The 11,386-nt window shown below is 41.2% G+C and overlaps 1 long non-coding RNA gene across 1 annotated transcript; it reads left to right on the forward strand.

Moving 5' to 3' along the window:
• Positions 1 to 1,875: 1,875 nt before the first annotated feature.
• Positions 1,876 to 6,439, forward strand: LOC120567532. Its single transcript, XR_005640593.1, has 2 exons — positions 1,876 to 2,043; positions 6,145 to 6,439. It is a non-coding gene; the product is annotated as an uncharacterized LOC120567532 (long non-coding RNA).
• The last annotated feature ends 4,947 nt before the right edge of the window (positions 6,440 to 11,386 follow it).

Here is an 11,386-nt window from a genome sequence, read left to right on the forward strand (position 1 = left end):
AAATGGATGGGGACCAATGCCCTATATTACTGAATAGTTTACTCTCTAGTGAGCAGAATTATGAATCTTTACTAATCTTCATCATTTAACATCTTCACTGAAAGATGTAGTGTTGCATGACATGTCTTTTTCATCACATCTATAAATGTGACATTGTTGGGTTGTTAGCAAAAAGTAGTGTACATAACATCGATGCTACTTTTTATTTAAATTCCACTTTGGGACATTTTTAGGGCACTGTATTGTGCATGAATTCACATGAGATACACATGAGAGAATGTAGGCCTAATATCAGCGTTGTGGCTGGTTTGGGTCAGTGGTAGAGCAGGTGCACATGTACTGAGAGGTTTATACCTTGACGCAGAAGTCCAAGGTTTGAATCTGACCTGTGATGATTTCCTGCATGTTTTCCCCCTTTTTGTCACTTAGCTTAGCTTACTGTCAAAACTTAGAGTGCCCATATTATGAAAAAATCACTTTTTCTGGGATTTGGGGTGTTATTTTGTGTCTCTGGTGCTTCCACACGCATACAAACTTGGGAAAAAAAACATCCATGCTGTTTTGAGTGAGACACAGGTTTCCGAATGTAACCTGCCTTCAGTCTCCGGGTGAGCTGGAATCTCAGGGCTTTCTACGTCACTAGCCGAAACGAGGGGGTTAAACCATGCTAGCGGTTAGCCCCCTCGTTCTCAATAGCAAAGCACTGCTACAACACACACAAGTTCACCATAATCTACAAAAGAACTACTTACATGTTACTATTCTGCAGGTATTCCACGCAAAGTTGGAAGTGCGCCCTCGTTTAGAAGAAGTCTCCCGGCTAATCCTGCGTCGTACTGACTGCAGTTAGAGAAACAGGGGTTGCGCCATCCATTCCGACATACCCCCACTCCGACACTGACGTCTAATTGTAGGAGTGGCGGCACTTCCATTGTTTTCAAACGTCCCACTGCTCCGACAATTTTTGTTTCCATTAGGGTTAGGGTTAGGGAATAGCAGCATTTCTGAATAGAAGCATGTCGGAGTGGCGGCATGTCGGACTGGCAGCATGTAACCAAGAAACAGCTAGCTAGCAAGTATGAGCCTTACTTAGCTACTGCGCATGTGCAACTGCCAACAAGGATGTCACAGAAGTTGAGATGTCTCACTCTGTAGCTAAAACAGAAACCTGAACACAGGGTGAAAAGAGGAGCTGCAGCAATGTGCAGGACAACAAAAATATGGTGTTTTTTGATAATTAAACCATGTAAACCTATTCTGGTTCAACCTCAAAATACAATTATGAACCTGAAAATGAGCATAATATGGCCACTTTAAAGACGGAAAAACCCGAAAAATAATCTTAAAAAAAAAAAATAACGGAATATAAGTGCACTACATAGTAAACGGGGAGTGATTTCAGACACAGCGTAGGAATCAGAATCTGTTTTGTTTAGGTTTGTTGTCTGTGTTGGCAGGGAGATGTCACTGTTGAAGCAGATTGTTGTAAGTGCTTAACTCTTATTAATGTATAACTTTATCTTTGATCATTGTTTAAAATATGTAATGTTATAAAGAAAACAAGTTTCCAGGTGCTTTAAAACTTACTCAGATACCTTGTCATCACTTGTCCCATCAATCAAGTACCTGCCAATAATACCTGACATCCAGCACAAGGCCTTCATATGCCCCCTAGATGATCCTCCACCAGCTGTCACTGATTAAGTCTGACAAAGTCAATGGATCAGTCTCATTGGCCTCTGTTTGAAGTGTGACTGCAGTGTGTTATCATCAGCAATGTAAATCAGCTGTCCCTGCGCTAATAGCATATTCTACAGCTGTCAAACAGAACTGCAAGGAAACAGATACACAAGGATCACAGGACTAATCCGGCTGCAAACATTTGTCATTATGTGGCGTGGTACACCCCTACATCTACCACACGCAAACCAAACATAAAAAAAAAAACACAATGCATTGTTGTATGTCATTACACAGACACAGCAGGCCTTACTGCTTTTACGCTGTTCTACTTTATGATGCATCATCATTATCTCAACTGATGTGAGTAGACATCATGCGATATTCACTGTTAGTATTTCAAGTATTTTTGCTGATGTGTGCCCATTCAGTATGGTATTTGGTTTCATAGAGGCAGTTGTATTATGTGAGTCACTATCTGTTGGAAAGACAGCACACCCTGACTCTGCTAAATAATGAGCTGGCAGTAAAGATCTGCTGTTTGTGCACAATTTGTGCACAAACTTCTCACGACACAAACAGCTTCCTGTTCTGACATTTCATTTTACCCCGCCTACATTCTTTTTTTGTTGTATCAAAGTATTGTTTCTATGTAAACAGTTGATGCAAACATAATGTAATGAGGCAAAAACAGATTTTCGCTCAGAGAGAAAGCACACATGATTGACAGGTTGTTTTGCACCCCTACTTTCCTCTTCCTCTCTTTGACAGCGGATTAAACTGACAGACCCCGCCCCACTCAGCACGCACACACACACACACACAGTCTGGAACCACAGGCCAAATAGAGGTTCATGACAAGTCCTGGCAAGTCATCCATAGTCAACTTAATGAGGGTAGTGGAGACCTTGACACACAGGCACACACACACACACACACACACACACACACACACATACAAGCGCATGCTATCAAACATGATTATCATGCCGTTGAGTGAAACGACCAAAACATCATATGAGAAGACTTGCATCAGGTTACCTCGCGCTACTGCCTGAAATCCAAAGCTTCACATCAAAGTATCATGACCAAAGAACACAACCGACATGTTGTATATTATATTTCAAAGACTTAGGTTTTTACTTGCAGGTTAAAAAGAATTAACACATGAGCCATGTGTATCCTTAAGTAAGCTCATCTATGTTTTTCTTACGTACCACTGACCAGACATCAGATGCATTACTGTAGAAATTATTCAGAAATGTAAAAACAAAATGTAGTTAGGAGAAAATAATAACCGCCAACAGTAATGAGTAATGAGAGAGAAAACATGTACATGTTTGTTTGGCAGCAACCAATGCACATTAGATTAGATCAGATTCAACTTTATTGTCATTGTGCAGAGTACAAGTACAAAGACAGAAAAGCAGAAAAGTGCAATGTGATATACAAAGTAGGGCTGGACGATTTTGGCTAAAATCATAATCACGATTAATCGAAGAAGTTACCTTGATTACGATTATTGAACGATTATTTAAAAAACAATTCTTTTCTTATAGGCTACTGTAAATATGTTCACGGTTATTTTTTCTAATGAAAGAGTGCAGAATCTTTGTGATCTAAAATAAGGAAACAACACACAGATAGCAATTAATGCTTATTTATTAAATATTTCAAACAACTGAACTTAAATCTACAACTGTAGATTTTACAATGAAATAAAAATAAAAAAGTAATTTAAGTTTTAATGTAAACGCGGTAGTCCATTGACTACACCACGCCGGCCGCGTAATATGTTTTAAGGGGAGAGTACATTAACACACAGTGGGCGGCGCGGAAATATTAATAGGATTAAAAGACCGAAATAATCGACTTGGTAAAATTACGTCGGTTATAGGCTCTGAATTTCGGTTTCGATTATTTTTAGATTAATCATCCAGCCCTAATACAAAGTATAGACAGGTGGTGCATAGGCAGGACAAGAAATATATTGCAATGTTATAAGAGCAGAATAAATATGGCTATGTAATATGAACAATGTATAAACAACATGTACAGATATGTGCAATGTAGTAGCAGTGACATTACACTAGTAAGAATAATATAGATATATGCAGTGTATTAGCAAAATATATAAGAAGAAAAACAGAATAACTATGGATATTCTGAATGAACCATATAGACAGATATGTGCAGTATGTACAGCTACAGTGCCTTGCGAAAGTATTCGGCCCCCTTGAACTTTTCGACCTTTTGCCACATTTCAGGCTTCAAACATAGAGATATAAAACTGTAATTTTTTGTGAAGAATCAACAACAAGTGGGACACAATCATGAAGTGGAACGAAATTTATTGGATATTTCAAACTTTTTTAACAAATAAAAAACTGAAAAATTGGCGTGCAAAATTATTCAGCCCCCTTAAGTTAATACTTTGTAGCGCCACCTTTTGCTGCGATTACAGCTGTAAGTCGCTTGGGGTATGTCTCTATCAGTTTTGCACATCGAGAGACTGACATTTTTGCCCATTCCTCCTTGCAAAACAGCTCGAGCTCAGTGAGGTTGGATGGAGAGCATTTGTGAACAGCAGTTTTCAGTTCTTTCCACAGATTCTCGATTGGATTCAGGTCTGGATTTTGACTTGGCCATTCTAACACCTGGATATGTTTATTTGTGAACCATTTAATTGTAGATTTTGCTTTATGTTCTGGATCATTGTCTTGTTGGAAGACAAATCTCCATCCCAGTCTCAGGTCTTTTGCAGACTCCATCAGGTTTTCTTCCAGAATGGTCCTGTATTTGGCTCCATCCATCTTCCCATCAATTTAAACCATCTTCCCTGTCCCTGCTGAAGAAAAGCAGGCCCAAACCATGATGCTGCCACCACCATGTTTGACAGTGGGGATGGTGTGTTCAGGGTGATGAGCTGTGTTGCTTTTACGCCAAACATAACGTTTTGCATTGTTGCCAAAAAGTTCGATTTTGGTTTCATCTGACCACAGCCCCTTCTTCCACATGTTTGGTGTGTCTCCCAGGTGGCTTGTGGCAAACTTTAAACAACACTTTTTATGGATATCTTTAAGAAATGGCTTTCTTCTTGCCACTCTTCCATAAAGGCCAGATTTGTGCAGTATACGACTGATTGTTGTCCTATGGACAGAGTCTCCCACCTCAGCTGTAGATCTCTGCAGTTCATCCAGAGTGATCATGGGCCTCTTGGCTGCATCTCTGATCAGTCTTCTCCTTGTACGAGCTGAAAGTTTAGAGGGACGGCCGGGTCTTCGTAGATTTGCAGTGGTCTGATACTCCTTCCATTTCAATATTATCGCTTGCACAGTGCTCCTTGGGATGTTTAAAGCTTGGGAAATATTTTTGTATCAAAATCCGGCTTTAAACTTCTCCACAACAGTATCGCGGACCAGCCTGGTGTGTTCCTTGTTCTTCATGATGCTTTTTGTGCTTTAAACGGACCTCTGAGACTATCACAGAGCAGGTGCATTTATACGGAGACTTGATTACACACAGGTGGATTCTATTTATCATCATTAGTCATTTAGGTCAACATTGGATCATTCAGAGATCCTCACTGAACTTCTGGAGAGAGTTTGCTGCACTGAAAGTAAAGGGGCTGAATAATTTTGCACGTCCAATTTTTCAGTTTTTTATTTGTTAAAAAAGTTTGAAATATCCAATAAATTTCGTTCCACTTCATGATTGTTTCCCACTTGTTGTTTATTCTTCACAAAAAATTACAGTTTTATATCTTTATGTTTGAAGCCTGAAATGTGGCAAAAGGTCGAAAAGTTCAAGGGGGCCGAATACTTTCGCAAGGCACTGTATGTGCAGTGTGGTAACATTATAAAAGTAGTAAGAATAAGTGTATATGCAGGATGAATAGTATGGGGGGGGCTTAGTAAGTTAAATACATGCATAAATAGAAAGCAATAATGTTTGTGACTCCCTAATGTAATAAATGGGAGTTAAAATTGGCGCTAGGATATTCTGCTTTTGGAAGCCACCCCTTCAGTCTATTTCTGATGCGCTTGCTTAAATATGCACCCCGCAGTGACACAAACAACAGTGGTTTATGATGCTGAGCACTGGAAAAATAAAACATATCAAAGAGAAAGGAGATGAAACCCACAATTGGGATCACATTCAAACTTTCTGCCCGTTCCAAATGAATTATCCACAGTTAACTGAGACAAAACTCTGGCTAGAATAACTAAAGTATTGGACAACATTGATTTGAAGAGTAAAGAATGGGGGAAGGGAATTGAAAGAAGCATATGAAAACACCGAGAAGGAAAAATCATGAATATGTTTAAAAATAAAAATAAAAGGTCTCCATATCAGTGCAGTTCCTCCCATTACCCCATTGTTGATTCCACTACCTCCACAGGGCCTTGATGTCTTTCTTCAGTGTTTGGTGCTGCTGATTCTAACATAAGGCTTTTGTTTCAGCCCAGTACAAAAACAAGAGGAACCCAGAGGACCATCAGAGCCCAGAGAGGAACGAACAGGACAACAAGTGCACCAAAGCCGAGTTGCACCACTGACTGCTGCAGGCCAGTCAGCAGAGGAAACTCCAGCACAATCAGAAAAGCTGGTTCCCAGTGCATGTCTGCAATGTGTCTGTCTCCCCATCTGCATGTGTTATTTGAGTTCAATGACACCGTTTCACAGACTGATTCAAGTCGTATTGCTGCAGCCATAATTTTGAAACACAGCACATAAACATGCACAAAGTGGAAAAACATGCTTTTTTTTGTTCTGCGACTTCAACTCTTTCCATTTATTTCCATGGTGTCTGTTGAGAAAAACAAGATTGGTGAGAAACTGTCAATATGGTATCTATAAAAAGGGACTGACTGATATTGAAACATGCCCTCTTTGCACTAAAATGCAAACAGCTTTTGAAGCTTGCACTTTTCTGTGTCACACCTGCTTTTGGTGACACAAAATGAAAGCTTGCCTGTGAGGAGTAACGCATTTGCAAACACCATTAATACAGCATGTTATTTTCTCTCATTGTGACTCAAAGTAAAACATTTCTCAAGTAATATGGTGTTCGGCCTTCTTCTTCTCCCTGCCTTGCAGATTTGTTGCTGCACATTTCAATCCAGTGAATTCCTTTCTGGCCTCAGTCTGACTCTCTCTCAGTTTTCCCTTCTCCCCCGCTCTGGTGCTGCTCTCTATTTTCTTTCTTTTTTTCTGGAGTCCTGAGACACAGTGACCCACTTCCAGTTCCTTCCTCTCTCGAAGCAGTGTGCGTAAAAGTTAAAGCTAAAGGTTTTTGTTTTTGCAGCATTTTTCAGCCCCCCCCCTCCTGTTTGCAAGTGGGAGTGGATAGGGATCTTTGCCATGAGTCATTACCAGGGGACCCCTGGCACTCTGCTGTACCCCTCCTCTGCATGCAAGGAATGCTGGCTAGATGATGCACTCCAGCCTTAATGAAAGGGGGCACTCATTCAGATGCAGGCAGCAGAACTTTATGAAAGTTTGATAGACAGCAGGGTGTTGACAAAGAAAAGCAATTTGGAAAAATGAGGATTTTCCAAGTCCATCCAGAGGACCAGAAAATTGACAGTCAGTAGGTTTTTATGAGTTGTTTTTTCCCCTTTTTTTCTTTTTTAGGTGTGCACAGCTGCACTTTGGGGCTGTGGAAACATTTGCAGGCACGCACAGGGCTCTGGCTCTCTGACATACTCTGTCATTAAACATGTATGCACGCCATGCAACCTGTGTTAAACCTATACCTGCCCAATCATTTATAGCAAAAAACAAAGCAAAAATGTCTCTTTCTTTCTTTTCTTTCTTTCTTCCTTCCTTTTTTTCTTTCTTACTTTCTTTCATCTTTTTCCCCCCGTTGTTTCTTTTGCTTTCTCCAGCCTCTCCTGCCTCTTGTTTTTCTCCCTCATTCTCTCTAGCTTCCCCGATGGCCAGTCTGGCAGGGCCACGGGTTCAAAGACGTGCAAGCACCAGAATGTAGGTCAGCCATCGGTGCTGAGTTACCGATTAGAAACAGCTGTGCGTTTGTGGGCCATTCTCTGTGTCTGCTGAGGGCATCGGCCATCGCAGAGCTGTACTGAGTTATATCTCACCCCTCCACGCACTCCTGCGCTATGTTCCACTTTCCTCCCCTAAAAATGATGAATCATGGGATTGCATGAGCCCTTTAGTTTTGGTCAACTCTAATGAACGCGTGATTTAAATGCAAACAAATGCTGTGAATCCTGTGCATCACTGCAGTCCTATTGATCTCTGTACATGTGGAACAATTAACATGTGTTAGCATGTTTTTGTCTTTCCCAACATGCATGTTTCCCCTCTTGTTGCTCTTTCGGTTCCCTCATAAAAACACCACTGGAGGTTCATTACCCTCCTTTTCTCCGAGCCCTTAAAAAATTGCCGGGCATATCTGTGGTTCTGCCTATATTGTTTTCTGATGAAAACATTGCTCAACTGCAGAATGTTTCCCTCCCGCTGCTCTGGACAATAGCTGATGTGTAACATGAATTAACCAGCGAGTGCCTGAGCTGAGTCAAAGCTACAGTGGTCCTGAAGGTGTCACTTATACTAGCATGTCCGGATTAGCCCACCATGCCCTTCCCTCATTACCAGTGCTGGTTCTTAAATACAAATATACTAGGGCTGCTCCCTCTTAGTCGATTAGTCGACTAATCGGTTGTTTTGGTCTTAGTCAACTTAGATTTCTTTAGTCGATTAGTCATGTTTGATGCTTTTTTTCATGCTGAATGACTTATTTCCAAGAAACGTACGAGCACATCTCTGGTAAACACAATAATTAAAGTGGTGCTTTTGCATGACTCTTTGCGGAGAAACTCAGATTTACAGATCTGTCGATTAAATCAACTAATCGATTAGTCGATACAATTGAATGAGTGTTAGTCGACTAAGAATTTCTTCAATCGAGCACAGCCCTAAAATATACACACAGCACCTGGGGGTAATTACCTGTCATGACCCATGGGGATGCCACCTGTCACGGGCCTCAGTGTGTGTGAGTGGAGAAAAGAAAGATGGCTTATTTTTGTAAGAAGAAGTGCCCAGCATATAAATGTTAAAGTTCAGTATTACACAAATACTCGCAAAGCCAGAGACAAAACCACACAAGCAAGAAAACACAGCACCGAAGTTGTGTGTGAGGAAAGTGAAGCAGTGGAAGAGTACAGCAGGAAGAGAGCCGTGATGACTCCTCACAGTCCAGACCCTTTAACACCCCTCCCTCCACTGCCAGCTCAGCAGCGGATATGAGCCAAACCCTGTACCTTGCAGCTGTGGGCCTAAAATGCCAGATGGGCAAAATAATGCACAGAGACACACTCACAATTCAAGTGTGCGTGCAAGCAAACAAAGAACATAAACAAAGGTTGAATCAGTCACAAAAACAAATGTTGCACTGTATGTATGTGACCCTGTTAGGATGGTAGTAATTACAGCAGTGTGTTGTCTCTGACTTTTGTCCCTGCCACGCCCTTTGACCACTTGTGAGTAAGCTGATGAAAAGCTTAAGCTAGAAATTTCAGCAACACAGGTATTCCCTCACACATGCAACTCATTATTGGTGGGGCACATGTGCATGTATGTTATTTTCCAAAGCTTATGGATACCAACAGTTGTTAGCTAAGAAACTGAGTCATACTATATATTCCAACCAAAGATTCCAAAATCATATATTGGCTACATATTTTGTGAATATTTTAATTAGTGTTTCTGTGAGTGTAATGACTGCTTGTGTGTCCTGTTGGACTGTTTTCTATTTGTGATTTGTTTTCTCACTCTCAGGTCTCTAATGTAGCATATTCAGCAATGTTTTGGCAAAATAGTAAGTGTACAGATTGATAGGATTATGTCGTAGAAGTGGTTCAAGAAGTTTCTGTGATCGGTTTAATAGTTTAACATTTTCGATTTCTTGCTGAGAACTAGATCGAAACCACTCTCATGCCTGTGCGTTACGTATGGAGCTGGAGCGAGGAGGCGATTAGCTTACGTTAGCAGTTAAGGACTGGAAGCAGCAGTAACATTACAGCATGAAACCCCCCATTAAAACACATATTGTTGTCCTTTTACATTTTGTTTTTTGTAAAGATTAAACAAAATAGATATAACAGTGTTCATTTTGTGAGCTATAGATGTGTTGGAAGACATTTTTGAACTTTGGACTGAGCCATGCAAGCTTATCACCCCTGCTTCCAGTCTTTATGCTAAGCTAGGCTAATCCTCTGGCTCCAGCTCTGTACTTAAATATGCACTATGAGTTCCTGCATGGTTTCAGCGCAATTTCATTTTTGTCTCAAATCGTAGGCATCTCTCCTTGATCCACTAGCTGCCTGCCCCCTGAATACACTGTGAAAAAGCCCGGTCTCGGGAGACAACACAAGGGTGGTAAACGTCAAACAAACACTAGGGGCACAGACTGTGCACCAAAATACAACAGACCACTCCAGCCAATCACAGACAAGATGGTTGGGGGAGGGGGTGGGGGTTAGTGACAGTTAGTCATGACAGTTAAGCCCGGGACACACGGGGCCGATTATCGGCCATTGGACAGTCTGGCGAGGTCAGTGACTCGAGTCTGTTTGGTGTGTCCCGTGCCATCGTCCGTCTGGGGGGCCGTCGGCCTTCATTTTGGCCGACCTGACATGTTCAGTCCCCGGCAGGGTAGTCGGGACTCTCCTGGAAATGGCGAGCGGAATGAGGTGACTAGAGTCTCTCAAAATCGTTGAAACTGACCTTTGTTGAGCTGAAATGAACTGCATGGCCTATTTCTCACTTAAAATGCTTTCAGAAACATGTTTCAGTGAACTATTTTAGTACAATATGAGATCATATTCTGAACGGCCGCCATGACAGTCTGGCTTTGAATTTCCGGAGAAAACAAACCCATGTGACGCGTTCGTCCAATCAGCTGCCGGTTTTCATTTCTTGGAAATAAGATCTTATAATCTTCCAAACCCCCACAATGGCAATATTAATAAACACAAACAGATATGCTTTCTCATATCAACATTGTTTTATGTTTCTCAAGTCGGTGTCGCCTCAGTGTGTTCCGATGCAGTTTTTTGGACCTCGGGGACGTGACTGATCATTTCCACTGGCTTTTCTGCCGAGGGTCGGCCGTCTGGTTGGTGTGTAACCACTTCTACGGAAACATGGGGTGGATGGGCGAGCTTGCTCTGTTTTGTTTGGTATTTACTTGGAACGTCAACAGAAGTGAAGTCATGCAGGAACTCATAGTGCACCTTTAACGCATAGACATGAGAGTTGTATCGATCTTCTCATCAAAGTCTAGGCAAGAAAGCGAATTAGCTGTGTTAGCTGCAAATTAGCTGTAAAGCGAATTTCGTAAAATGTCAAACTGTTTTTTTCCGCTGTAAATCCAGTAAGCATTGGAATAATCAACATCCAAGTGTCACTGTGACTGTGTTTTCCAGCAAAAAAACAACAAATCTTTAAAGTCACCTTTAAAGCCTACATGGGGTAATTACTCAAAAGACAGATTTTGGGTGGAGTATCACTTCAACTGAATGCACGGAAATGCACAGTAAACAAGTCACAAAGGTTAGAGGCAATGGCACACCAGGGATTTGTAAATCCAGACATCCTTTAGATTTTTAGATTTAGATTGAACTTTAATGTCATTGTGCAGAGTACAAGTACAAAGACAACGAAATGCAGTTAG

Source organism: Perca fluviatilis, chromosome 1 (genome assembly GCF_010015445.1).
Source record: "Perca fluviatilis chromosome 1, GENO_Pfluv_1.0, whole genome shotgun sequence".
Lineage (NCBI taxonomy): Eukaryota > Metazoa > Chordata > Actinopteri > Perciformes > Percidae > Perca > Perca fluviatilis.